At 44.6% G+C, this 24,226-nt stretch overlaps 1 long non-coding RNA gene across 2 annotated transcripts in view; it reads left to right on the top strand.

The window, feature by feature from the left end:
• The window catches only part of LOC143808724 (uncharacterized), a 78,725-nt gene that overhangs the window by 30,105 nt on the left and 24,394 nt on the right, over positions 1-24,226 (top strand). For both annotated transcript variants that reach the window (XR_013222000.1, XR_013221999.1), the window contains exon 3: positions 10,583-10,665. This is a non-coding gene — a long non-coding RNA (uncharacterized LOC143808724). The remainder of the gene's footprint in view (positions 1-10,582; positions 10,666-24,226) is intronic.

The following is a 24,226-nucleotide window of genomic DNA, read 5'->3' as shown; positions in this document are numbered from 1 at the left end:
CATTACACAATTAAGAATATGTATCAAATGCATCATACACAACAATAATAGAAATCAACAAAAAAAAATTACCCTGCCACAACTTGTCGTTAACAATAGTCATCTCCTACAAAGTTTCCCTAACTAAGACTTAGAGTCTGAAATCAGAATATTGGTGAAGTATTCATACTTAAAACTATGGTTTTACTAATAAGGCCTTTGCTAGTATCTTGATAGTCTTACACCACTGTGCGATAGAGTCCCCTTCTACCTGGGCAACTCTTAAATACTTTTGTCCCCATGATTATATTATGGTTCTAGTTTTTGAACTTTCTAATAATCCTTAATACATGCTTACACTCCCCTGATGAGTCCACTGTAACTGGTGGATGAAACACATCAGGAGAGAATTAAGGGACATTCTATAGGACAGGACCATACTTGGGAACTGTCCTTATCAGTACGGGAGACTCACGCGGGGTGCGACTAGTGACTTATACCCCTCCTTTCTCCTATGATTATGGACGGCATGCTCTGGACATCAAAGGAGTAACACAGAACCATTGTTTATTCACGTGAACTGGTGAGATTTGAGCACTTAATATTTTTTATATTTGTTGTGGTATTGTTTGTCTGAATATATTTCCTCTGTTTTAAAGGTACCTTCACACTAAACGATATCGCTAGCGATCCGTGACGTTGCAGCGTCCTGGCTAGCGATATCGTTTAGTTTGACAGGCAGCAGCGATCAGGATCCTGCTGTGATATCGCTGGTCGTTGAACAAAGTTCAGAACTTTACGTACCTTCACATTAAGCGACGCTGCAGCGATAGCGACAACGATGCCGATCGCTGCAGCGTCGCTGTTTGATCGCTGGAGAGCTGTCACACAGACCGCTCTCCAGCGACCAATGATGCCGAAGTCCCCGGGTAACCAGGGTAAACATCGGGTTGCTAAGCGCAGAGCCGCGCTTAGTAACCCGATGTTTACCCTGGTTACCAGCGTAAAATGTAAAAAAAACAAACACTACATACTCACCTTCGCGTCCCCCGCCGTCCGCTTCCCTGCACTGACTGAGCGCCGGCCCTAACAGCAGAGCGATGACGTCACCGCTGTGCTGTACTTTCACTTTCACTTTACGGCGCTCAGTCAGTGTGGGAAGCAGACGCCGGGGGACGCGAAGGTGAGTATGTACTGTTTGGTTTTTTTACATTTTACACTGGTAACCAGGGTAAACATCGGGTTACTAAGCGCGGCCCTGCGCTTAGTAACCCGATGTTTACCCTGGTTACCAGAGTAAAACATTGCTGGTATCGTTGCTTTTGGTGTCAAACACGACGATACACGCCGGTCTGACGACCAAATGAAGTTCTGAACTTTGTTCAACGACCAGCGATATCACAGCAGGATCCTGATCGCTGCTGCGTGTCAAACTAAATGATATCGCTAGCCAGGACGCTGCAACGTCACGGATCGCTAGCGATATCGTTTAGTGTGAAGGTACCTTTAATTTGGTCGTCAGACCGGCGTGTATCGTTGTGTTTGACACCAAAAGCAACAATACCAGCGATGTTTTACACTGGTAACCAGGGTAAATATTGGGTTACTAAGCGCAGGGCCGCGCTTAGTAACCCGATGTTTACCCTGGTTACCAGTGTAAAATGTAAAAAAAACAAACACTACATACTCACCTTCGCATCCCCTGCCGTCCGCTTCCCACACTGACTGAGCGCCGTAAAGTGAAAGTGAAAGTACAGCACAGCGGTGACGTCACCGCTCTGCTGTTAGGGCCGGCACTCAGTCATTGCAGGAAGCGGACAGCAAAGGAACGTGAATGTGAGTATGTAGTGTTTGTTTTTTTTACATTTTATGCTGGTAACCAGGGTAACCATCGGGTTACTAAGAGCGGCCCTGCGCTTAGCAACCCGATGTTTACCCTGGTTACCCGGGGACCTCTGCATCGTTGGTCGCTGGCGAGCTGTCTGTGTGACAGCTCTCCAGCGATCAAACAGCGACGCTGCAGCGATCGGCATCGTTGTCGCTATCGCTGCAGCGTCGCTTAATGTGAAGGTACCTTTAGTCATCTATATTAAAATTTGGGTCTTAACCTCCTACTATCTATCTTTGCTGTATACTACCTTTTGACTGATAGGATTTCCTCTGCTCCAGTGATTTAAAAAAATACTCACATTGCTGCTTACCAGTCCACATGTCTTATCCTGCGATCCTCTCTCGGTGAGGAGCCCCATTAACTAACCCTCAAGTGACGCGAGTAGCGCCATGATGAACCTATGACGTGTCATTTGAGGGCTGGTCAGTGGTGCATGGCCCTGAATGAAACTCGTGGCAGGAGATATGATGATATGAGAAGTATAGGATGGTAGGTGTTGTGAATTTGGATTCTGGGCTCCCCCGGTGGCTACTGGTGGAATTGAACTTGTGACATCATCTTCCCTGTTCACCTGTTCTGATTAGATCTGGGTGTCGCTATATAACCTGGCTTCTCTGTTAGATGCTTGCCGGTCAACAATGTTATCAGAAGCCTCTCTGTGCTTGTTCCTGCTCCCAGACATCTACTAGATAAGTTGGACATTCGTCCATGTTTTGTTTTTGTATTTTGGTTCCAGTTCACAGCTGCAGTTTCGTTACTGTGTCTGGAAAGCTCTTGTTGATCAGGAATTGCCACTCTGGTATTATGAGTTAATGCCAGAGTCCTAAAGTAATTTCTGGATGTGTTTTGTTAGGGTTTTCTACTGACCATGAAAGTATGCTTTCTGTCTTCTGCTATCTAGAAAGCGGACCTCAAATTTGCTAAAACTATTTTCCTGCTGCGTTTGTTGTTTCATCTCATATCACCGCCAATATATGTGGGGGGCTTCTGTCTCCTTTTGGGCATTTCTCTAGAGGTGAGTCAGGTCTTATATTTCCCTCTGCTAGCATTATTTAGTTCTCCGGCCGGCGCTGGGCATATAGGGATAAAAAGTAGGACATGCTACCTGGCTACTTCTAGATGATGCGGTAGGTTTAGTTCATGGTCAGTACAGTTACATCTTCCAAGAGCTTGTTCCTATAGAGGCTTATGCTAGTTCTCTGGCCATGGAGATCATGACAGTTTGACCGGCCCACTAAAGGGTTAAAATCCTTGGCTGAGAAAGGAGAGAAATAAGAAGTCTGCTGAGAGTTTTTTTTTTTTTTTTTTCCTCTGTGCTCTTAATTGGATCACTTGCCAGTCTGTCTATGCTGCAGTCTTTCTTTTTTTTCTCTCTCCTTATAATCTTTGAATGGTTTTGTGTTCACCTGTTAATAATGGATCTTCAGAGTGTAACTGCAGGTTTGAATAATCTCACCACGAAAGTACAAAATTTGCAAGATTTTATTATTCATGCTCCGGTATCTGAGCCGAGAATTCCTTTGCCGGAATTCTTCTCAGGGAATAGATCTAGCTTTCAGAATTTTAGAAATAATTGTAAGCTATTTTTGTCCCTGAAATCTCGTTCTGCTGGAGACTCTGCACAGCAGGTTGGGATTGTGATTTCCTTGCTCCGCGGCGACCCTCAAGACTGGGCTTTTGCATTGGCACCAGGGGATCCTGCGTTGCGCAATGTGGATGCGTTTTTTTTGGCCTTGGGCTTGCTGTATGAGGAACCTCATTTGGAACTTCAGGCAGAAAAAACTTTGATGTCCCTATCGCAGGGGCAAGATGAAGCTGAAATTTACTGCCAAAGATTCCGTAAATGGTCTGTGCTTACTCAGTGGAATGAGTGCGCCCTGGCGGCGACTTTCAGAGAGGGTCTCTCTGATGCCATTAAGGATGTTATGGTGGGGTTCCCTGTGCCTGCGGGTCTGAATGAGTCCATGACAATGGCCATTCAGATCGATAGGCGTCTGCGGGAGCGCAAACCTGTGCACCATCTGGCGGTGTCCACTGAGAAGACGCCAGAAAGCATGCAGTGTGATAGAATTCTGTCCAGAAGCGAGCGGCAGAATTTTAGACGGAAAAATGGGTTGTGTTTCTATTGTGGGGATTCTACTCATGTTATATCAGCGTGCTCTAAGCGTACTAAAAAGCTTGATAAATCCGTTTCCATTGGCACTTTACAGTCTAAATTTATTTTGTCTGTGACCCTGATTTGCTCTTTGTCATCTATTACTACTGACGCCTATATCGACTCTGGCGCCGCTTTGAGTCTTATGGATTGGTCCTTTGCCAATCGTTGTGGGTATGATTTAGAGCCTTTGGAAACTCTTATTCCTCTGAAGGGGATTGACTCCACCCCATTGGCTAATAATAAACCACAATACTGGACACAAGTGACTATGTGTATTAATCCGGATCACCAGGAGACTATTCGTTTTCTAGTGCTGTATAATCTACATGAGGATTTGGTGCTGGGATTGCCATGGCTGCAGTCTCACAACCCAGTCCTTGACTGGAGAGCTATGTCTGTGTTGAGCTGGGGATGTAAGGGGACTCATGGGGACGTACCTTTGGTGTCCATTTCATCATCTATTCCCTCTGAAATCCCTGAGTTCCTGTCTGATTATCGTGACGTCTTTGAAGAACCCAAGCTGGGTTCACTACCTCCGCACCGTGAGTGCGATTGTGCTATAGATTTAATTCCGGGTAGTAAATACCCAAAGGGTCGTTTATTTAATCTGTCTGTGCCTGAACATACTGCTATGCGAGAATATATAAAGGAGTCCTTGGAAAAGGGACATATTCGTCCATCGTCATCTCCCTTAGGAGCCGGTTTTTTCTTTGTGTCAAAAAAAGACGGCTCTTTGAGACCATGTATTGATTATCGGCTTTTGAATAAAATCACGGTTAAATATCAATACCCATTGCCGTTGCTGACTGATTTGTTTGCTCGCATAAAGGGGGCCAAGTGGTTCTCTAAGATTGATCTCCGTGGGGCGTATAATTTGGTGCGGATCAGGCAGGGGGATGAGTGGAAAACCGCATTTAATACGCCCGAGGGCCACTTTGAGTATTTGGTGATGCCTTTTGGTCTTTCTAATGCCCCTTCAGTCTTCCAGTCCTTTATGCATGATATTTTCCGCGATTTTTTGGATAAATTTATGATAGTGTATCTGGATGATATTCTGATTTTTTCGGATGACTGGGACTCTCATGTCCGGCAAGTTAAGAGGGTTTTTCAGGTTTTGCGGTCTAATTCTCTGTGTGTCAAGGGTTCTAAGTGCGTTTTTGGGGTTCAGAGAATTTCCTTTTTGGGATATATTTTTTCTCCCTCTTCCATTGAGATGGATCCTGTCAAGGTTCAAGCTATTTGTGATTGGACGCAGCCCTCTTCTCTTAAAAGTCTTCAGAAATTTTTGGGCTTTGCCAACTTTTATCGTCGATTTATTTCTGGTTTTTCGGATGTCGTTAAGCCATTGACCGATTTGACTAGACAGGGTGCTGATGTTGCTAATTGGTCCCCTGATGCTGTGGAGGCCTTTCAGGAGCTTAAGCGCCGTTTTTCTTCTGCCCCTGTGTTGCGTCAGCCTGATGTGACTCTTCCTTTTCAGGTTGAGGTCGACGCTTCTGAGATCGGAGCTGGGGCAGTGTTGTCGCAGAAAAGTTCTGACTGCGCCGTGATGAGGCCTTGTGCCTTCTTTTCCCGTAAATTTTCGCCCGCTGAGCGGAATTATGATGTTGGGAATCGGGAGCTTTTGGCCATGAAGTGGGCATTTGAGGAGTGGCGCCATTGGCTCGAGGGGGCCAGACATCAGGTGGTGGTATTGACTGACCACAAAAATTTGATTTATCTTGAGACCGCCAGGCGCCTGAATCCTAGACAGGCGCGCTGGTCATTATTTTTTTCTCGGTTTAATTTTGTGGTATCGTACCTACCAGGTTCTAAGAATGTTAAGGCGGATGCCCTTTCTAGGAGTTTTGAGCCTGATTCACCTGGCAACTCTGACCCCACAGGTATTCTTAAGGAGGGAGTTATCTTGTCAGCTGTTTCTCCAGACCTGCGGCGGGCCTTGCAGGAGTTTCAGGCGGATAGACCGGATCGTTGTCCGCCTGATAGGCTGTTTGTTCCTGATGATTGGACCAGTAAAGTCATCTCTGAGGTGCATTCTTCTGCATTGGCAGGTCATCCTGGAATTTTTGGTACCAGGGATTTGGTGGCAAGATCCTTCTGGTGGCCTTCCCTGTCACGAGATGTGCGAGGCTTTGTGCAGTCTTGTGACGTTTGTGCTCGGGCCAAGCCTTGTTGTTCTCGGGCTAGTGGATTATTGTTGCCCTTGCCTATTCCTAAGAGGCCTTGGACACACATCTCGATGGATTTTATTTCAGATCTGCCTGTTTCTCAGAAGATGTCTGTCATCTGGGTGGTGTGTGACCGTTTTTCTAAGATGGTTCATTTGGTTCCCCTGCCCAAATTGCCTTCTTCTTCCGAGTTGGTGCCCCTGTTTTTTCAAAATGTTGTTCGTTTGCATGGTATTCCTGAGAATATCGTTTCTGACAGAGGAACCCAATTTGTGTCTAGATTTTGGCGGGCATTTTGTGCTAGGATGGGCATAGATTTGTCTTTTTCGTCTGCTTTTCACCCTCAGACTAATGGCCAGACCGAGCGGACTAATCAGACCCTGGAGACATATCTGAGGTGTTTTGTGTCTGCTGACCAGGATGATTGGGTTGCTTTTTTGCCATTGGCGGAGTTCGCCCTCAATAATCGGGCCAGCTCTGCCACCTTGGTTTCCCCGTTTTTCTGTAATTCGGGGTTCCATCCTCGATTTTCCTCCGGTCAGATGGAATCCTCGGATTGTCCTGGAGTGGATGCGGTGGTGGAGAGATTGCATCATATCTGGGGGCAGGTGATGGACAATTTTAAGTTGTCCCAGGAGAAGACTCAGCTTTTTGCCAACCGTCACCGTCGTGTTGGTCCTCGGCTTTGTGTTGGAGATTTGGTGTGGTTGTCTTCTCGTTTTGTCCCTATGAGGGTCTCATCTCCTAAGTTTAAGCCTCGGTTCATCGGTCCGTATAAAATATTGGAGATTCTTAACCCTGTTTCCTTCCGTTTGGACCTCCCTGCATCCTTTTCTATTCATAACGTTTTTCATCGGTCGTTATTGCGCAGGTATGAGGCACCTGTTGTGCCTTCCGTTGAGCCTCCTGCTCCGGTGTTGGTTGAGGGTGAGTTGGAGTACGTTGTGGAAAAAATCCTAGACTCCCGTGTTTCCAGACGGAGACTCCAGTATCTGGTCAAGTGGAAGGGATACGGCCAGGAGGATAATTCTTGGGTCACTGCATCTGATGTTCATGCCTCTGATCTGGTTCGTGCCTTTCATAGGGCCCATCCTGATCGCCCTGGTGGTTCTGGTGAGGGTTCGGTGTCCCCTCCTTGAGGGGGGGGTACTGTTGTGAATTTGGATTCTGGGCTCCCCCGGTGGCTACTGGTGGAATTGAACTTGTGACATCATCTTCCCTGTTCACCTGTTCTGATTAGATCTGGGTGTCGCTATATAACCTGGCTTCTCTGTTAGATGCTTGCCGGTCAACAATGTTATCAGAAGCCTCTCTGTGCTTGTTCCTGCTCCCAGACATCTACTAGATAAGTTGGACATTCGTCCATGTTTTGTTTTTGTATTTTGGTTCCAGTTCACAGCTGCAGTTTCGTTACTGTGTCTGGAAAGCTCTTGTTGATCAGGAATTGCCACTCTGGTATTATGAGTTAATGCCAGAGTCCTAAAGTAATTTCTGGATGTGTTTTGTTAGGGTTTTCTACTGACCATGAAAGTATGCTTTCTGTCTTCTGCTATCTAGAAAGCGGACCTCAAATTTGCTAAAACTATTTTCCTGCTGCGTTTGTTGTTTCATCTCATATCACCGCCAATATATGTGGGGGGCTTCTGTCTCCTTTTGGGCATTTCTCTAGAGGTGAGTCAGGTCTTATATTTCCCTCTGCTAGCATTATTTAGTTCTCCGGCCGGCGCTGGGCATATAGGGATAAAAAGTAGGACATGCTACCTGGCTACTTCTAGATGATGCGGTAGGTTTAGTTCATGGTCAGTACAGTTACATCTTCCAAGAGCTTGTTCCTATAGAGGCTTATGCTAGTTCTCTGGCCATGGAGATCATGACAGGTAGGTGGGAATTTTGCCACAATAAATTTGCACAAACTGAATCCCAGAAAAGTAATTCAGGAGATTTCAAATTTTTGGGTAAAAAATTGCATTGAATGGAATCTCTTATCCTTATTAGTAAATCTTGTTAATTTCCATTTTTAATTCAAATGAAAAAACTTTTTGTGCTGGAAAAACCCTTTATGGCCTCAAATGCATCCAATATTAGGAGTTTAAAGCCTAAAACAATACAAGGCAGCATTTTGGGTAGTTGGCATTCGCAACAATTTGCTTCTTGACTGTTAGCAGAATTTCTGGAGTAAGTGGTGTTTATAATAAAATGGTGCATGCTCCAGGGGTAAAATATGGCCCAAAACATGCAATGTGCTTGCCAAGTGACAGCAGGAGACGACGGTGAAAGTCTGTGTGATCAGGTTGGCAGATGCAGACTGGATTGAGTAATACAAATAGTCAGGTAAAAGGTGAGCCAGGATTATCTGCTAGAGGAAAGGTGACACACGAGATATCTGAGGTCATCAAAGCTTTAGGTGGAGGAAAGGTGAAGCAATAAGACTATGTTTACATGGAAAGCAAATAGCGATGTCACCCTGTAATAGTAAAGACTACAAACACAAACATTCATATTGTCAGCCATCCTCCATTTTGCTGGAATGTGAGTGTCAGGAAGGGTTTAAGAAAACAAAATCCTTCTTACACTCACCTTTTTTCAGCCCTCCCAATACCTGTCCTGACGTTACCTCTCCTCTTCTTTTTTTAACTCAAATAGTTTTTTATTAAGCATAAAATTTCAATAAAACATTTGCCATTAATGCATGTATTTTCCAAATTTTCCCAACATTAACCCCCCTTTACCCACCCCTCCTTTCCGTTTAGACAGCTCACGCTCTTCACTTAACATGTCTTGTAACGGTACATACATTATCATTATGTAATGTCTTCCATTATGGACATATAGACCATTATCGTGTAGGCGATACCACGTCAGGCCTGTCTTCCCTTAACCTCCTCCTAACCCAGTGCCAACCAAGGCGTCCGTTACCTCTCCTCTTCGATCTTCTCCATTATTTCATCCTTTTGCTCTGGTCTTCCAGTATAGTTCCAGCACTGGCTGGGCCCCACATGGATGTGTAGTGCCCACGTGACTGTATGAGGCACACTTGGCAGTGATGTGTATGAAGACCCAGAGAGAAAGGAAGACTAAACCGGAGAAGATGCCAGAAGAGCTTAACTCTGAGGGCAGCTATGCATGGCCGTATATTCTCTCATCTGAGAGAATCGGGTTGATTACGCAAATTAGATTTTGCTCAAAGTGTGATCATAGTTTGAAATTTTTTTTTCCAACTTCTCCATTCTGTCAGTGAGTGTAAATCAGATATCATCCCAGTGCAGTCCAATCGTTTCCCTGCACTCAATGACTTGCGTGGCGGACTGCAAACAGAATATCAGCTCAAACTCTGGCATACTGTGATTTCCTTGCCATAGACCTACTCTATCCAAGGGAAAAAATGGGCATGTGCACAGTGCCTTAGAGTAACATTGGTCCGAGTGCGATCTCATGTTTTGTCCTATGTATCGCACTTGGACTGAAACTACACCTGTCAATAAAAGGCATTAATATGACGTCTATCATAACTTGCTTTCTACAAGATTTTGAAGGCATCTGTGGGAATTTTTGACCCTTGATCATTTGTGAGGTCAGACCCTGACGTTGTGAAGTTTCCGGGCTCACCATCTCCATTCTAGGTGTTGGATGGAGTAGAGGTCTGGACTCTGTGCGCTGATCATGTTCTTCCACCAAACTTCCACCAACTATATCTGTATGGACGTTCTGTACTGGGCACAGTCAATGGGAATAGAGTAGGGGCTTCCTTAAACTGTTCCCACAAAGATGGAAGGTATTCCAACCCACTTTCCTCTTGGTTTTCCATCAGCTACATACATGATGTCACAAACCAACAAAATACCTTCCAACACTAGCAAAGGAGAATGAATAGCAACAATATCTATACAAACCTAGATCTATCTATATACATGTACACTGGTAATTTATGAGTCAGATGGTTCTTATATAGCAGAAGACATAGACCGTAGCCAGACGTACAGACCACATGAACGGAGCTCATCAATCACTGGCACTTCATCTTCATTCAAACATCTGTTTTTCTTGGATAGAACATGAACCCAATTTAGTTTATGTGGATGTTCACATGTCAGTGGTCCGTTTTTGACCCGAGCCTCAGATCAAAATTACCCAAACAAGCTTATGGGTCCATGAAAAATCACTGATGTCACTTTGATGCCATTGCAGGGAATAGAACAAGTTTTGTACTTTATTTATTTGTTTCATATGTGAAAATTTCAAATGTTACTCACTCATCAAAGGCTGGTGAAACTGGCACTATTTTTTTTAAACACTGTGATGGTTACAGCAATGGATCACAACTATTGATGAGCGAATGTGATTAGATAAGGTCTTATAGCAACTATTACATTATTTTTTTGTTTTTAGGTTTCCTCTTCTAGTGCCCGGGAGATATGTATTAGAACATTGCCAAACACCTTAAAGGGAACCTGTCACCACCAAAATCGAAGGTGAGCTAAGCCTACCGGCATCAGGGGCTTATCTACAGCATTCTGTAATGCTGTAGATAAGCCCCCGATGTATCCTGAAAGATGAGAAAAAGAGGTTAGAATATACTCACCCAGGTGCGGACCCGCTGTGGTCCATTCCGATGGGCGTCGCAGTCCGGTCCGGGGCCTCCCATCTTGTTATGATAACGTCCTCTAATTGTCTTCACGCTGCTGCTCTGGCGCAGGCGTACTTTATCTCCCTGTTGAGGGCAGAGCAAAGTACTGCAGTGCACAGGCACCGGGAAAGGTCAGAGAGGCCCGGTGTCTGCACACTGCAGTACTTTGCTCTGCCCTCAACAGGGCAGACAAAGTACGGCTGCGCCGGAGCAGCAGCGTGAAGACAAGAAGAGGACGTCATCGTCTGTATTCTCTGGCTGTGGACAGGAGCTGTGTGAAAGTGCCTTTGGCTTCTAGGTTACCGGCATTTGATTTGCTGGCTTGGCAAGATGTCATCCATGTGGCACACAGTTGACATCTCTACGGCACAGCTAGTCAAACTGAGCCAGGACTCCTGGAAGGTAAAGAAAGTAACTTAGCTCCTGTCAACGGCCAAGGAACTGACCAGCACCAGGGAATCCGTTTGCTCAAAGGGAACCTGTCACCCCCAAAATCATAGATGAGCTAAGCCCACCGGCATCAGGGGCTTATGTACAGCATTCTGTACATAAGATAAAAATGAGAAAAAGAGGTTAGATTATACTCACCCAGGGGCGGTCCCGCTGCGGTGGGCGTCGCGGTCCGGGGCCTCCCATGTTCTTTCAATGACATCCTCTTCTTGTCTTCACACCGCAGACGTACTTTGTCTGCCCTGTTGAGGGCAGAGCAAAGTAGTGCAGTGCGCAGATGCTGGTCTTTTTGACCTTTCCCGGCGCCTGCGCACTGCAGTACTTTGTGCTGTCCTCAACAGGGCAGACAAAGTATGCCTGCGCCGAAGCCACAGGGTGAAGACAAGAAGAGGACATCATCGTAAGAAGATGGGAGGCCCCAGACCGGACTGCAATGCCCATCGAACCAGACCGCAGCGGGACCGCCCCGGGTGAGTATAATCTAACCTCTTTTTCTCATCTTTCAGGATACATCGGGGGCTTATCTACAGCATTTCAGAATGCTGTAGATAAGCCCCTGATGCCGGTGGGCTTACACATGCGAGAAATACAGCCAAGTCTCGCATGTTAATACCCGGCATTGCCGCCGTCACTCAGGAGCGGAGCGTGTGGCGCATAGCAAGATATGCAGCCGCACGCTCCGCTCCTGAGTGACGGCATCAATGTTGGGTATTTACATGCGGGACTCTGCTGTATTTCTCGCATGTTTAATCCCGGACAGTATCCATGGCCCTTTGCCATTTTTTCATCATTTATGTAAATAATTTTTAAAAACAGATGTTGTGACCCCTCTATTCTTGATAACCAGACTTGCTAAAGCTGACAGCTGAGGATTGCAGCCTGCAGCTGTCAGTTTTGCCTGGCTGGTTGTCAAAAATATAGTGGAACCCATGCCATTTTTTATTTAATTATTTATATCACAGGCGCTGGGTTATGGAAACTCCCATAAGTAGCTGCCTGCTCTCGCTGTTAAAAGCGGCAGCAGACGTAGGCTGATGAGAGTAGCAGTCCCATCAGCCAACACTTGTGACTGTGGGTAAACCTCACAGCTGCAGGCTCACGCTGTCATTTGAAAGTGTTGGAGCTGCTGCTCTCTGACCGGTAGTAATGATTTTATGCCGCTGAGAGGCAGTATTTGTCGCGTTATCATGCACATGACAATGCAAAAAGGAGAGAGAAAGAGACATGCACTGTTATGGACCTGGTGGTTAGGAGCACCCGGAATGACCTGATGGATAAACTATAGGACACGACAAGCTCTGGGAAGTGGGAGCTCTGCTGACCGCAAACCCTAATCCTATCACACACACTAGAAATAGCCGTGGAGCGTACCTAACTCTGCCTAGACGCCTCTTCACAGCCTAAGAGCTAACTACCCCTAAAGATAGGAAATAAAGCCTCACCTTGCCTCAGAGAAATTCCCCAAAGGAAAAGGCAGCCCCCCACAAATATTGACTGTGAGTTAAGAGGAAAGTCACAAACACAGGAATGAAACAGGTTTTAGCAAAGGAGTCCAGTGTTCACTAAACAGACAGAGGATAGAAGGGAATCTTTGCGGTCAGCACAAAAAACTACAAAAAAACACGCAGAGTGTGCAAAAAGACTCCCGCACCGACTCACGGTGCTGAAGTGCCACTCTGCACCCCAGAGCTTCCAGCTAGCAAGGCAATATCATGATAGCAAGCTGGACTAGAACTTAGCAAGTACTAAGAAATTTATTCAGTACACAATGAACAACAAATGAACTAGCAGGGACTTAGCTTCTGCTGGAGTAGACAGGTCATCAGAAAGATCCAAGAGAGATCTGAACCAGTACTAAGACATTGACAGCTGGCATGAAGTAACGATCTGAGTGGAGTTAAATAGAGAAGCCAGCCTAGCCATAAACGAGGGCAGCTGAGGAAGGAATTTCAAGAACCAGCAGCTCCACTCACAGCCACCAGAGGGAGTCCACGGACAGAACTCGCCGAAGTACCATTCATGACCACAGGAGGGAGTTCGAGAACGGAATTCACAACAGTACCCCCCCTTGAGGAGGGGTCACGAACGCTCACCAGAGCCCCCAGGCCGATCAGGATGAGCCAAATGAAAGTCACGAACTAAATCGGCAGCGTGGACATCAGAGGCAACAACCCAAGAATTATCCTCCTGACCATAGCCCTTCCATTTGACCAGGTACTGAAGTTTCCGTCTCAAAATACGAGAATCTAAAATCTTCTCCACCACATACTCCAACTCCCCCTCGACCAACACCGGAGCAGGAGGGTCAACGCAGGGAACCATAGGCGCCACATATCTCCGCAACAACGACCTATGGAACACATTATGGATGGCAAAAGAAGCTGGAAGGGCCAAACGAAATGACGCAGGATTGAGAATTTCAGAAATCTTATAAGGACCAATGAAACGAGGCTTAAACTTAGGAGAAGAAACCTTCATAGGAACATAATGAGACGACAACCAAACCAAATCCCCAACACGAAGTCGGGGACCAACACAGCGACGGCGGTTAGCGAAACGTTGAGCCTTCTCCTGGGACAATGTCAAATTGTCCACTACGTGAGTCCAAATTTGCTGCAACCTGTCCACCACAGAATCTACACCAGGACAGTCCGAAGGCTCAACCTGCCCTGAAGAAAAACGAGGATGGAAACCAGAATTACAAAAAAAAGGCGAAACCAAAGTAGCCGAACTGGCCCCATTATTAAGGGCGAACTCAGCCAATGGCAAGAAGGTCACCCAATCATCCTGATCAGCAGAAACAAAGCATCTCAGATATGTTTCCAAAGTCTGATTGGTTCGTTCGGTTTGGCCATTTGTCTGAGGATGGAAAGCCGAAGAAAAAGACAAATCAATGCCCATCTTAGCACAAAAGGACCGCCAAAACCTTGAAACAAACTAGGAACCTCTGTCCGACACGATGTTCTCCGGAAAGCCATGCAAACGAACCACATGCTGGAAAAATAATGGAACCAAATCAGAGGAGGAAGGCAATTTAGGCAAGGGTACCAAATGGACCATCTTAGAGAAGCGATCACAAACCACCCAGATGACCGACATCCTTTGAGAGACAGGGCGATCTGAAATAAAATCCATGGAAACATGCGTCCAGGGCCTTTTCGGGACCGGCAAGGGCAAAAGTAACCCACTGGCACGAGAACAGCAGGGCTTGGCCCGAGCACAAGTCCCACAGGACTGCACAAAAGAACGCACATCCCGTGACAAGGAAGGCCACCAAAAGGATCTAGCCACCAAATCTCTGGTACCAAAAATCCCAGGATGACCAGCCAACACCGAACAATGAACCTCAGAGATAACTCTACTAGTCCATCTATCAGGGTCAGTTTCTCCGCTGGACAACGGTCAGGTCTATCAGCCTGAAACTCCTGCAGCACCCGCCGCAAATCAGGGGAGATGGCAGACTCGAGATAAGTCAGATTCTTGTGATCCGTTAAGACCACCACGCGATGCTTGGCTCCTTCAAGCCAATGTCGCCACTCCTCGAATGCCCACTTCATAGCCAACAACTCCCGATTGCCAACATCATAATTACGCTCAGCAGGCGAAAACTTTCTAGAAAAGAAAGCACATGGCTTCATCACAGAGCCATCAGAACTTCTTTGAGACAAAACAGCCCCTGCTCCAATCTCAGAAGCATCAACCTCGACCTGAAAAGGGAGCGAAACATCTGGCTGACACAACACAGGGGCCGAAGAAAAACGATGTTTCAACTCCTGAAAAGCCTCAACGGCCGCAGAGGACCAATTCACCACATCCGCACCTTTCTTGGTCAAATCAGTCAACGGTTTAACAACACTAGAAAAATTAGCGATGAAGCGACGGTAAAAATTCGCAAAGCCCAGGAATTTCTGAAGGCTCTTCACAGATGTAGGCTGAGTCCAATCATAAATGGCCTGAACTTTAACAGGATCCATCTCGATAGTAGAAGGGGAAAAAATGAAGCCCAAAAAGGAAACCTTCTGAACTCCGAAGAGACATTTAGACCCCTTCACAAACAAGGAATTAGCACGAAGTACCTGGAACACCATTCTGACCTGCTTCACATGAGACTCCCAATCATCCGAAAAGACCAAAATATCATCCAAATATACAATCATGAATCTATCCAGATACTTTCGGAAGATGTCATGCATAAAGGACTGAAACACAGATGGAGCATTAGAAAGCCCGAATGGCATCACCAGGTACTCAAAATGGCCCTCGGGCGTATTAAATGCTGTTTTCCATTTATCGCCCTGTTTAATACGCACAAGATTATACGCCCCTCGAAGATCTATCTTGGAGAACGAACTAGCCCCCTTAATCCGAGCAAACAAATCAGACAGTAGAGGCAAAGGGTACTGAAATTTGACCGTGATTTTATTGAGAAGGTGGTAATCTATGCAAGGTCTCAGAGGACCATCCTTCTTGGCCACAAAAAAGAACCCTGTCCCAACGGTGACGACGATGGGCGAATATGCCCTTTCTCCAAGGACTCCTTTATATAACTCCGCATAGCGGCGTGTTCTGGCACAGATAAATTGAAAATTCGGCCCTTAGGAAACTTACTACCAGGAATCAAATTAATAGCACAATCACAATCCCTATGAGGAGGTAGGGCACTGGATTTGAGCTCATCAAATACATCCTGGTAATCTGACAAAAACTCAGGGACTTCAGAAGGAGTGGAAGAAGAAATTGACAACAATGGAACATCACCATGTACCCCTTGACAACCCCAACTGGACACAGACATTGATTTCCAATCCAATACTGGATTATGGACCTGTAGCCATGGCAAACCCAACACGACCACATCATGCAGATTATGCAACACCAGAAAGCGAATATCCTCCTGATATGCAGGAGCCATGTACATGGTCAACTGAGTCCAGTACTGAGGCTTATTCTTGGCCAAAGGCGTAGCATCAATTCCCCTTAATGGAATAGGATACTGCAAGGGCTCCAAGAAAAAACCCCAGCGCCTTACAAACTCCAAGTCCATCAAATTCAGGGCAGCACCTGAATGCACAAATGCCATAACAGAGTAGGATGAAAAAGAGCAAATCAGAGTAACGGACAAAAGAAATTTAGGCTGTACAGTACCAATGGTGACAGACCTAGCGAACCGCTTAGTGCGCTTAGGACAATCAGAGATAGCATGAGTGGAGTCACCACAGTAAAAACACAGCCCATTCTGACATCTGTGTTCTTGCCGTTCAGCTCTGGTCAAAGTCCTATCACATTGCATAGGCTCAGGCCTCTGCTCAGAGGATACCGCCAAATGGTGCACAACTTTGCGCTCACGCAAGCGCCGATCGATCTGAATGGCCAAGGACATTGATTCATTCAGACCAGCAGGCGTGGGGAACCCCACCAATACATCCTTAAGGGCTTCCGAAAGACCCTTTCTGAAAATTGCTGCCAGGGCACACTCATTCCACTGAGTAAGCACAGACCACTTTCTAAACTTCAGGCAATATACCTCCACTTCATCCTGACCCTGACACAAAGCCAGCAAAATTTTATCTGCCTGATCCACTGAATTCGGTTCATCATAAAGCAATCCAAGCGCCAGAAAAAATGCATCTACATTACGCAATGCAGGATCTCCTGGCGCAAGGGAGAATGCCCAGTCTTGAGGGTCGCCACATAACAAAGAAATAATGATTTTTACTTGCTGAATGGGGTCACCAGAGGAGCGGGGTTTCAAAGCAAGAAACAGTCTACAATTATTTTTGAAATTCAGAAACTTAGATCTATCCCCAGAAAACAAATCAGGAATTGGAATTCTAGGCTCTAACATCGGATTCTGAACTACATAATCTTGAATGCTTTGTACCCTTGCAGTGAGTTGATCCACACAAGAGGACAGACCTTGAATGTCCATATCTACACCTGAGTCCTGAACCACCCAGAGGTTAAGGGAAAAAGAAAGACAAAACACACTGCAGAGAAAAAAAAATGGTCTCAGATCTTCTCTTATCCCTCTATTAAGATGCATTAACACTTTGCTGGCCAGCTGTACTGGTATGGACCTGGTGGTTAGGAGCACACGAAATGACCTGATGGTTAAACTATAGGACAGGACAATCTCTGGGAAGTGGGAGCTCTGCTGACCGCAAACCCTAATCCTATCACACACACTAGAAATAGCCGTGGAGCGTACCTAACTCTGCCTAGACGCCTCTTCACAGCCTAAGAGCTAACTACCCCTAAAGATAGGAAATAAAGCCTCACCTTGCCTCAGAGAAATTCCCCAAAGGAAAAGGCAGCCCCCCACAAATATTGACTGTGAGTTAAGAGGAAAGTCATAAACACAGGAATGAAACAGGTTTTAGCAAAGGAGGCCAGTCTTCACTAAACAGACAGAGGATAGAAAGGAATCTTTGCGGTCAGCACAAAAAACTATAAAAAACAACGCAGAGTGTGCAAAAAGACTCCCGCACCGACTCACGGTGCGGAGGTGCCACTCTGCACCCCAGAGCTTCCAGCTAGCAAGGCAATATCATGATAGCAAGCTGGACTAGAACTTAGCAAGTACTAAGAAATATATTCAGTACACAATGAACAACAAATGAACTAGCAGGGACTTAGCTTCTACTGGAGTAGACAGGTCAACAGAAAGATCCAAGAGAGATCTGAACCAGTACTAAGACATTGACAGCTGGCATGAAGTAACGATCTGAGTGGAGTTAAATAGAGAAGCCAGCCTAGCCATAGACGAGGGCAGCTGAGGAAGGAATCTCAAGAACCAGCAGCTTCACTCACAGCCACCAGAGGGAGTCCACGGACAGAACTCGCCGAAGTACCATTCATGACCACAGGAGGGAGTTTGAGAACGAAAATTCACAACAGTGCACATATAGGATCAGGCACCAAGAGGGTGGGTGGGTGGTTCGCACGGGAGTCGGTGCCTGATCCTATATCTCCAACAAACACTTGCGAGTGCATGGCGTGAGCATGTCCATTATGTGTCCAAATTGAATGCTGAGGAAAATGATTTATTTGCCTGCCTGCTGGCAAACCGGACCCATGTCTCTTTTTCCCCCCTTATTGTCTTGGGTGTAACATTTGTAATTTTTGTGGTTTTAAATGTTTTTATACAATGTGTGGTGTGTCGTTAACGGATATCAATAACATTTTGTGATTTTACATGTTGATCCCTGCGTATGTGCATGTCTCTTTCACACTCCTTTTTTGCATTGTCTATATGTTTTGGCATGCTGCAGGTTGAACACATGATTTATTATGCTTGATGGTGCCCGCTATTTCCAGTTTTTGCATCATGCACATGACAGCGGGTGAACACTGTATGTTCAGGCACCCCATGAATGTGAATTGGGTTTGGGAATGGTTCTGGTACCCGAACAGAACTTTTTTAACTGTCGGGCAAACCACTGGATGTTTGGGTCCAGTGTGGCCAATCACTACTCCTGATATGTTGCTCAGATTCTGTTTTTTTTTCCAGTGCTAACACTTATTACTTACCTTTAATATATATATTTTAAATTCTTCACATTACACAATTAAGAATATGTATCAAATGCATCATACACAACAATAATAGAAATCAACAAAAAAAAATTACCCTGCCACAACTTGTCGTTAACAATAGTCATCTCCTACAAAGTTTCCCTAACTAAGACTTAGAGTCTGAAATCAGAATATTGGTGAAGTATTCATACTTAAAACTATGGTTTTACTAATAAGGCCTTTGCTAGTATCTTGATAGTCTTACACCACTGTGCGATAGAGTCCCCTTCTACCTGGGCAACTCTTAAATACTTTTGTCCCCATGATTATATTATGGTTCTAGTTTTTGAACTTTCTAATAATCCTTAATACATACCGTACTTACACTCCCCTGATGAGTCCACTGTAACTAGTGAATAAAACACGTCAGAAGAGAATTAAGGGACATTCTATAGGACAGGACCATACTTGGGAACTGTCCTTATCAGTACGGGAGAGTCACGCGGGGTGCGACTAGTGACTTATACCCCTCCTTTCTCCTATGATTATGGACAGCATGCTCTGGACATCAAAGGAGTAACACAGAACCATTGTTTATTCACGTGAACTGGTGAGATTTGAGCACTTAATATTTTTTATATTTGTTGTGGTATTGTTTGTCTGAATATATTTCCTCTGTTTTTAGTCATCTATATTAAAATTTGGGTCTTAACCTCCTACTATTATCTATCTTTGCTGTATACTACCTTTTGACTGATAGGATTTCCTCTGCTCCAGTGATTTAAAAAAATACTCACATTGCTGCTTACCAGTCCACATGTCTTATCCTACGATCCTCTCTCGGTGAGGAGCCCCATTAACTAACCCTCAAGTGACGCGAGTAGTGCCATGATGAACCTATGACATGTCATTTGAGGGCTGGCCAGTGGTGCATGGCCCTGAGTGAAACTCGTGGCAGGAGATATGATGATATGAGAAGTATAGGATGGTAGGTGGGAATTTTGCCACAATAAATTTGCACAAACTGAATCCCAAAAAAAGTAATTCAGGAGATTTCAAATTTTTGGGTAAAAATTGCATTGAATGGAATCTCTTATCCTTATTAGTAAATTTTGTTAATTTCCATTTTTAATTCAAATAAAAAACTTTTTTTGTGCTGGAAAAACACTTTATGGCCTCAAATGCATCCAATATTAGGAGTTTAAAGCCTAAAACAATACAAGGCAACATTTTGGGTAGTTGGCATTCACAACAATTTGCTTCTTGGCAGTTAGTCAGAATTTCTGGAGTCAATGGTGCTTATAATAAAATAGTGCATGCTCCAGAGGTAAAATATGGCCCGAGACATGCAATGTGCTTGCCAAGTGACAGCAGGAGACGAGGGTGAAAATCTGTGTGATCAGGTTGGCAGATGCAGACTGGATTGAGTAATACAAATAGTCAGGTAAAAGGTGAGCCAGGATTATCTGCTAGAGGAAAGGTGACACACGAGATATCTGTGAGGTCATCAAAGCTTTAGGTGGAGGAAAGGTGAAGCATTAAGACTATGTTTACATGGAAAGCAACTAGCGATGTCACCCTGTAATTGTAATGACTACAAACACAAACATTCATATTGTCAGCCATCCTCTATTTTGCTGGAATGTGAGTGTCAGGAAGGGTTTAAGAAAACAAAATCCCTCTTACACTCATCTTTATTCAGCCCTCCCAATACCTGTCCTGACGTTACCTCTCCTCTTTTTTTAACTCAAATAGTTTTTTATTAGGCATAACATTTCAATAAAACATTTGCCATTAATACATGTATTTACCATATTTTACCAACATTAACCCCCCCCCTTACCCACCCCTCCTTTCCGTTTAGACAGCTCACGCTCTTCACTTAACATGTCTTGTAACGGTACATACATTATCATTATGTAATGTCTTCCATTATGGACATATAGACCATTATCGTGTAGGCGATACCACGTCAGGCCTGTCTACCCTTAAACTCCTCCTAACCCAGTGCCAACCAAGGTGTCCGTTACCTCTCCTCTTCGATCTTCTCCATTATTTCATCCATTTGCTCTGGTCTTCCAGTATAGTTCCAGCACTGGCTGGGCCCCACATGAATGTGTAGTGCCCACGTGAATGTATGAGGCACACTTGGCAGTGATGTGTATGAAGACCCAGAGAGAAAGGAAGACTAAACCGGAGAAGATGCCAGAAGAGCTTAACTCTGAGGGCAGCTATGCATGGCCGTATATTCTCTCATCTGAGAGAATCGGGTTGATTACGCAAATTAGATTTTGCTCAAAGTGTGATCATAGTTTGAATTTTTTTTTTCCAACTTCTCCATTCTGTCAGTGAGTGGAAATCAGATATCATCCCAGTGCAGTCTAATGGTTTCCCTGCAATCAATGACTTGCGTGGCGGACTGCAAACAGAATATCAGCTCAAACTCTGGCATACTGTGATTTCCTTGCCATAGACCTACTCTATCCAAGGGAAAAAATGGGCATGTGCACAGTGCCTTAGAGTAACATTGGTCCGAGTGTGATCTCATGTTTTGTCCTATGTATCGCACTTGGACTGAAACTACACCTGCCAATAAAAGGCATTAATATGACGTCTATCATAACTTGCTTTCTACAAGATTTTGAAGGCATCTGTGGGAATTTTTGACCCTTGATCATTTGTGAGGTCAGACCCTGATGTTGTGAAGATTCCGGGCTCACCATCTCCATTCTAGGTGTTGGATGGAGTAGAGGTCTGGACTCTGTGCGCTGATTATGTTCTTCCACCCACTCGTATTTTCTGGTGTATAAGACGACTGGGCGTATAAGACGACCCCCAACTTTTCCATATAAAATATGGAATTTGGGATATGCCTGCTGTATAAGACGGGGGTCATCTTATACGCCCAGTCATCTTATATGGTGTGTGGTTCCCAGGGTCTGAAGGAGAGGAGACTCTCCTTCAGGCCCTGGGATCCATATTCATGGAAAAAATAAAGAATAAAAATAAAAAATATGGATATACTCACCCCTCCGAGAAGCCTGGCTGTCACCGCTGCAAGCGTCTGCCTCCGTTCCTAAGAATTGCAGAGCGTGAAGGACCTTCGATGACGTCACTGTCTTGTGATTGGTCTGTGACCGCTCATGTGACCGGTCACCTGACCGTGACGTCATCGAAGGTCTTTCACGCTCTGCAATTCTTAGGAAAGGAGGCAGACGCTTGCAGCGGTGACAGCCAGGCTTCTTGGAGGGTGAGTATATCCATATTTTTTATTTTTATTCTTTATTTTGTACATTAACCCTTATCCGGCTGAATAGGTACAATTGTAACTATTCCGTTTTAAAATTGCAATAACTTTTTTTTGAAAAGACGTAGAGGGCTGAAATTTCGTGACATCTCTACATTTTTGGTCCAGAATATATTGGCCAAATTTCAATAAAATATCTCCACCCGCTTCCGAGATAAGGGGTCGAGATCTTTTTGCATCCATAACAAGCTGCATAGGTACAAATGTACCTCATATATTTTGAATGAAGATAATGCAAGGGAAAAAGCATAAATTTTTTTTTAATGATAATGCTATTTAACTATTATAAACAAGTAAAAAACTGTTCATTTACATTATAAAAGAAAATGTAAGAAACTTTTTTTTATTGATTTTCTTTGCAAGTAATGCATGTTGGCTTTGCTACAGAGTGTTCATCGCAAATGGGTTTCACACAAACCACACAAGACTTTCTAGTCTTGCGTTGTTTTCGCCTCAGGTCTCTGCAGACATAGCAACTACCAACAACAGGGGAGGGTCCACGACTACCATGAGGTATGTTGGGGCCAGCTGCTGGCTGCGATGCTACCACAATGCATCGTCCAAGCACCATTTCTACTGCACCTCGAAGAAAATGGTTTCTTATCATTTTGTTTGTACTACGATCTTCAATTGCAATCATACACAGCTGATTTGCGAGATCTTTCAGGAACTTTCTTCGTTGATCCTTTGCCCTGAAGCTTGGATTGTGTTCTCTGTAGATGATGTAGGATGCTAACCCACTGACATCAATCATATTGTAGAAAAATGCCAAAGTCCAACGTGATGTTCGTCGTTTCACAGTGTACTCTCCCAACATTTTATCCATAACATCAACGCCACCTTTTGTTATGTTGTAGTATTTTATTATCTCTGGCTTGGCTGCTAGTGTCTCTTCAACTTCTCCCGTCATGTGCATAGATGATAGAAGCACGACTGATTTGTTCTTCTTTGGTACATATGAACAGACTGTTGCATCATGATTGTAGGCAAAATTTGTCGAGTTTACAGGCCTTTCTTTGGCAGGCTGCATGTTGTTAGGTAGGAACCTTTTGTTTTTTCTCACTGTACCAACTAGTGTCATGTTCCAGGAGTTCAATACCTTAGCTAGTTCCATGGTTGTAAAGAAGTTATCGGTGGTGACATTTCTTCCAGAGCCTTTATACGAGCTCACTAGGTCCAATACTGTTCGTTCTCCAATGTTTACTTGTCGAGGACCATCAGTTGGTTTCCCAGTGTAGAGCTGACCTTGTAAAGGGTAGGCATTTGATGAGTCACAAGCCCAGAAAATCTTTATGCCATATTTAGCTGGTTTTGAAGGTATATACTGGGTAAATTTAGTATGACCTCTAAATGGAAATAATTGCTCGTCGACGGTGATACAATGATATGGCTTGTAGGCTCTCTCCAGATTACTGTTCAGCATTGTCCAGATGTCCCGTATTGGTGCAGCTTTATCTGTTTGCACACGTTCTGCACGTGTATTTTCGTTGTCAAACCTGATAAATCTGAGTATCATCTTGAAGCGGTCACGAGACATGGCTGCACGTATAAGAGGCAGAGCAGCAACATTCCACATTTCCTCCAGATTCTCTTTGTTGGCTCTGTGCACACCAGCAGCAATCAGTATGCCCAAAAATGCATGAAGTTCAGTTTCAGTAAATTGCTTGAATGTTTTTTGTGGTGGCCGTTTGGAAGAATCAGGAAAACGTTGTACCAGTTCGTTGTTGTAAGCATCACAAACTCTCTTGGCCTTTCGATTCGTTTCCCGTAATATGATGTCACACATCTCGGGAGTCATGATGGACTTGAATAGCTCTTTTGCTGTATATAGGTTGCTGATTGCTGCAGGGCCACCTCTTTGTCGTAGGACATTACGAGATTTTGTTTGTGCATTTGGCAGTGGATTACTGCACCATTGAGTTTCATCCTTAGCAGTCCAAATGTCGCCTGCACTTTGAGGCACAGAATCATCCTCAACACTTTCGTCTGATTCGTATTCATTTTCATGCTCTATGACCATTTCTTGTTCAATGTCTGAATCTTCTTCAGTAACATCCACTTGTGGTACATAGTTTTCATCATCAGATGCAACATATGGTTCATCCTCATGCTCAGAATCAGATTCTTCTAGCAT

The sequence above is a fragment of the Ranitomeya variabilis genome, chromosome 2 (genome assembly GCF_051348905.1).
Source record: "Ranitomeya variabilis isolate aRanVar5 chromosome 2, aRanVar5.hap1, whole genome shotgun sequence".
NCBI lineage: Eukaryota > Metazoa > Chordata > Amphibia > Anura > Dendrobatidae > Ranitomeya > Ranitomeya variabilis.
The sequence above is the reverse complement of the archived record's forward strand: the minus strand, read 5'-3'. Positions and strand labels throughout refer to the sequence as shown.